Genomic DNA, 5,911 nt, shown 5'->3' on the forward strand with positions numbered 1-5,911 from the left:
ACTAGGAAGCTGGGCAGAAGCCCACAGTGGTTGGCTGACTTCCTCTTACTCCTAATATTTGACTCTGAAAGACAACCAATGTCTCTCTGTCACCCTGGCATGCATGTGGTCATTGGTGCCAAAGGCCAGGATCCCTGTGGGATCATCTTACACCTCCCTTCTTACTCCTGTCCCTCACTTACTGAGTCAAGTAGTGAGAAAGTGTTCTCTGGTCTGTTCATCTCAGTCCTGGGCTATTTCACAAGTAAACTTGCAGGTTTAGTGCTCACCTTGGGGTAGCCATGTCTGTGACAGAACACAGAGCATCTACCCCCCAGCTCCCACACATTTCTAAAGAGAATAAGGGATGATACCCCTAATTTGACAAACTACTGAATGATAGTAATGTCTAGCTTGGATCTACCTTCCTCTCAAGATCTAAAGCCCTGAGTGGGAAATTGTCCATTCATTCATTCATTCATTCATTCATCATGTAGTTATTAAAATATAAAGTAACTGAGCAGCTCCTACATGACAGATAATGGAAGCTAACAGGTCACTATCACATGGTACACCATATTCTGTCCACTTTGTACTGAGGCAGGATAGAAAGAAGAGAAACATTAAGGAGGCACAGGTAGGGAAAGGAACCCCCAATCCTGTAGTCTGGCTGAAGCCCCTCACAAGCTGAGAGTCAAGAATTCCAGGGCAATTTACAAATTTTGCTGTATAGGTTGCCTGCAGAGCAACACCATTCCTTATATGTAGGGATATTTCAAGCAAGAATAAAGTAACGGTGAGCCATGCTTGCGGCCTAAGCACATTTGGCCTTTCTCACCTCTGCATTTACAGTAAAGGATGTCTCTCAAACCCCTTGTGCAACCCATATAGCCTGTACGGCATTGCTTTATTTCATCAGTAATCCCATCAAGGCACCCTCGGGAACCATCCTATGATCTCTTTTATCAAAGAAAGGAGAAAGGGATCCCTCGGAAACCCTGTGGCAGTAGCTTCCGAAGCTACCGAAGTCGGAAGTATCCACCTGCTCTGCGAAGCCCCCAACTGTGTCTCTCTATCAACGTCCACACTGAGACCTATGTTAAAATCTCTTCATAAACACTCCACTTCTGCTTCATAATGGCTCATCCTGAAAATCCTTTCTGTGTTGAAGCCGAGAATCCCAGCTTTACCTGAATAGAGAGAAGGGTCAGAAGAAAATTCCGACGGCAGCATGGAGCTTGTGCCCCGGTCCCCACTGCCACTGACAGCACTAATGTCCACAAAGTCGTCACCTGCACTGGACTACCAGTTGCAGACACGGTGTGAACAGGAAGTGCCTCTGATTGTGCATCCACAATGGAGCAGCACACTGACTTCTCTTTTAGCCTGGTGGATATCACCATTATTGCATTCAATAATAGTGATATCGAATACCTCTCTGGTTGACATGACTGGGATTTGTCATTGGCATCTAGGAAGTTGAGGCAACAGACGTTGTTAAGCACCGATAGTGTGTAGGACACTCCACCAATGAGGAAGTCCTCATGTAGGAACTTTGTCTTTTATTTTATAATCAGTTCACACACGGTGACTTTCTACGATCCAGGCAGGTCAGTATCTATGAACAGCCTCTTACTCCTGGGGATGCCAAGGCTTAGTCCTGGTTATAAACATACGAAACATTTTTTAGGGAAGTAAAGCTGAAATGAACCCATCATTTCCTGTGTGTAAGTGAACTAAGCTGTGGTGAAGAAAGGTGTAGTCCGGGGGCTGGGAAAGTGCAGAAGAGCAGATACAGATCCTAGGCATACATGCCAGACGTGTTTCTCACTCCAGCACTCGAAATCCTATTTACAATCCAAGCCACAAACCAGTGAACCAAAAGATTTAATTAGCTCTGGGCACTAGAAAGAGCCAACTCATGCTTTTCAAGAAGCAACTGGATTTGCAAATACATGCATTAAACTTCAATAGCAAGTTGAAGAAAATGGGTTCAAGTCAACTTAAATAGCATTCCCAGCCAATAACACAAGACGAGGTGCTCAGAGTGCCCCACCCATTGCAGGGGCAACTGATCCCCATGGCTAGTAACACCAAGTTATAGAAGCTAATATGCCAAGATCTTCTTAAATACACAGAGAGAGAGAGAGAGAGAGAGAGAGAGAGAGAGAGAGAGAGAGAGAGAGACAGAGAGACAGAGAGACAGAGAGAGAAAGAGAGAGACAGAGACAGAGACAGACAGAGACAGAGACAGACAGAGACAGAGAGACAGAGAGAGATTACTTAGGGCCATTGAGTTGTCGGTAGAAAAAGAATATCCTTCAAAGGTTCTACTCAGAATCCTTTTTGGGAAAGACAAAACAAAAACTTTTCTGATACATCTTTCAAGAAAACCAGATTTTTCATTTTTGTCTATTTTGAAGCCATTTGGGTCTAGGAGGTGGTTTGTTTCTCAGAAACAGGAGCTGTGAAATGCCTCTCTGATGGCCTTCCTCTGCCCTGCCACCTCCCTGTCTTATATTCGGTTCTCAGGAAGAACTGTAGGAGGTACATGGACTGAACTCAGATAAAGAACTACAGGGAAAGCCTGGGCTACCCCTGCCCTCTCTAGAGTAGAATGTCCCATCACACGTTAGCCTACCAACTCTTATGTCCCCAGGATATAAAGCCCAGGGCGAGCAGCTCTTCAGGGCTTCTCTCACTGGTGCGATCCCTTCACATGCAATCAGGACTCCATTTGCCTCACATCATGCCGCTCACCACTGACTCCTAAGCCTCCACAGTCCCTGTGGTCTCATCTGTAATGAATAAACCTGCTTCGTGCAATGTGGATGTCTGTTCTATCTCACCAGAGTGACAGGGCTCAGTACCACCCACAGTTTAGGCAGTGTAGTGGTGAAGGTGTCCCGGTTGGGATTGATTTCCGTGCGCATGAAGCTTGTTTCCTGTGGGCTGAAGCACTGGATGTGAGTTTTGAAAAGCTGTTGCCAGAAATTTTCTTTCCATTCTTGTGCCTTAATGACTCTTGAGTAGAAATATCCATTTCCACTAAATTAAAATTTTAGCAGCTCCTTTCTTCCTGAGAAGTCACTGAAAACTGACCCAACTTTTCAAACGCCTGTGTCCCTGTTGACTACGTCAGACCCTCCTTTTCTTCTCAGCCTTTGGAAAGGTGTGTCTCATATTTAAAGCCTAAATACATTATTTGGCACCAAAAATACACACTGAGGTATTTTGAAGATGAGGCCTGTTTATGGCGTCGCCTCTCTGAGGACAGGCTGCGAGATTGGTTGACAATTACTATTCCTCATCTGGCCTCAGGCTCCCTGGCGAGGCAGCACAGAGCAGAAAGCAATTAGAAAAAGCAGGCAGAATGTCAGCAATGTGGCACCATGTGGCACCTTGCAGAATCACCAAGGAGAAGGATTAAGAAAAATCATCCAAAGTAATTATCCCAAAGACTGGTGGGGCTGAGACAAATCCCCCACAAGTTCTCAAGATGCATTCTAATGTTCTCAATCCTGAGGACTGAAGAATGTTTTCCCAGTGACTTCACAGAATCAAGACTACAGTTCAGTCACCAATTCAACACGAACCTGCGAGTGTGCCCTGCCCACTGTACCCTCCTCTGCTAGTTCCACTTCACTTCCTTCTACTCTGTAATCTCTCCCTCTCCTCCTGACCCCTGGCCTCCTCCCCATCTCCTTCCTTCCCTCCCTCCACATAGCCTTACATGTGTCTATATACATGTATCCATATATGCCCAAATGTATATATGAATGCATACACAAAGAGGTTTAAACTTTCCATTCTGTGGATCTGTGCATTTGTGTGTGCACACGTGTGACAGCACATATGTGGAAGTCCGAAGACAACCTGTGGGATTCAGTCCTCTCTCCCCTGTATGTGTTCTGGGGATCTAACTCAGGCAGGCAGTCCTGGAGGCAGGCACCTCCACCCACTGAGCCGTTTCTGCAGTCCCAAAGCTTTTATATTTTAAAAATGTGCTAGATGTTGTTTTTTAGGGTTTCTATTGCTGTGAAGAGACACCATGACCATGACAACTCTTATAAAGGAAACATTTAACTGGGGTGGCTCGCTCACAGTTTCAGAGGTTTAGTCCATTGTCATCATGGCAGTGGTGTGCAGGCAGACATGGTGCTGGAGAAGGAGCTGAGAGTCCTACATCTTGATCCACATGCAGCAGCAGGAGTCTGTGTATCACACTGGGTGTAGCTTGAGCATATAAGACTTCAAAGCCCACCTCCACAGTGACACAGTTTCTCCAACAAGGCCATGCCTCCTAATAGTGCCACTCCCTGTGGGCCAAACATTCAAACACATGAGTCTATGGGGGCCATACCTATTCAAACCACCACAGATGTGGTGACACAGGTGTTTGGAAGGAGTCTGGTGGAAGATCCACCTCAACTCCCCTATCTCTTTCCCCAAACCCGCCCTTTCAAAGCCTGCCAAACATAGCTCCTCCCGCATAGAGGCTCAAGACCACTCCCACAGGGTATATAAGCTGCATCCCAGAAAACAGACACGTGGTTCTTTCCGTCTCTCAGTCCCGTCTCCTCTCTGTGGGGTGCAGAATCGCCCAGAATGCTTTACCCATTAAACCTGGGCTTTTCCAATTCAGTAGGATTCAGTGTGTTGCATCAGCAGAGAGGCCTTCACGGTGCGAAAGACTTATCATCAGGCATCCCAGATGGTAGAGACAGGGGATCAGAAGTTCAAGGTCATCCTCAGCTGTATAGTGAGTTCAAGGCCAGTCTGGGCTACATGAGCCTCTGTTTCAAAATAAAACAAGAGCCAGTAAGATGGCTCAATGGGTAAAGACACCCACTACAAGCCTGATGAAACGAAGTTCGAGTCCTGGGCCCCACATACATTGTCAAAAAAGAGAACTGACTCCCACAAGTGGTCCTCTGACTTTCAGTGGATTCTGAAATGCCCCAGCTCAACCCTACATACAAAAATAAATAAGTCAACTAATTAAAACAAAATTAAAGAAAAACCAAAAATAAAGAGCATTTTTAAATTGCTGTCATCCTGCTTAGCCCAGGTTCCTTTTGTTTATAAGACTATTTTGAAATGAATCTGAAAAAACTTCCTGGGGAATGTAACACCTTTCATTCAACTAAATCTACAGGAGTAGACTTTATTGGTTATCCAATGTTAAATATTCCATAGAAACAAACTACATAGCAGTGGTATTTTTTAATCTGTTGGCTTCCCTAAGCCACTGAGATGCAATCACTACATAAATACTCAGCAAAGAAAACTATGGTTTAAAATTGAAAGTAGCTGCTCAACCTGCAATGTGAGACTTTTGATTTGAAGGCTTTGACAAACTACAGAAATTTCTTTGGTTAAGAATTTGCCTTTTTAAATAGTGTGTGTGTGTGTGTGTGTGTGTGTGTGTGTGTGTGTGTGTGTGTGTACATAATTGTGGCATTGTGTGTATGTGGAGGTCAGAGGACAACTTTTGTGAGGTATTTCTTTCCTGCTACCATATGGTCCCAGGGGTCAAACTCAGGCTTGGTGGCAGTCCCTCTGAGCCATCTGGCCACCAGAATTTGTCTTTAATAGAGAAATTTAGTCTCTTGAGTTCAGGGTTTTGCTGTCTAACTAGGCTGGCCTCAAACTCCCAGTTGCCCTGCTTTATCCTCATGAAGACTGAGGTTACAGACATTATCTACCATGCTCAGCTTCAAGTACTCATTTTCAGGTTTGAATGAAGACCAATTTGATCATTGGTCTCTGAACACAACCGAGTGTTTGAGCTCAAATGAGCCATAAAAAAAAGTGTAATCATAAAAAAGTGAAAAGGGTTGTCTTTTAGAAGAAAGCCAAGTTTTCACTAGAGATGCATGATAACACTCCATACCTTCATCCCACAGCAATGCAATACACTTTCAGACAC

This window comes from Peromyscus eremicus, chromosome 10 (genome assembly GCF_949786415.1).
Source record: "Peromyscus eremicus chromosome 10, PerEre_H2_v1, whole genome shotgun sequence".
In the NCBI taxonomy this organism is placed as follows: domain Eukaryota; kingdom Metazoa; phylum Chordata; class Mammalia; order Rodentia; family Cricetidae; genus Peromyscus; species Peromyscus eremicus.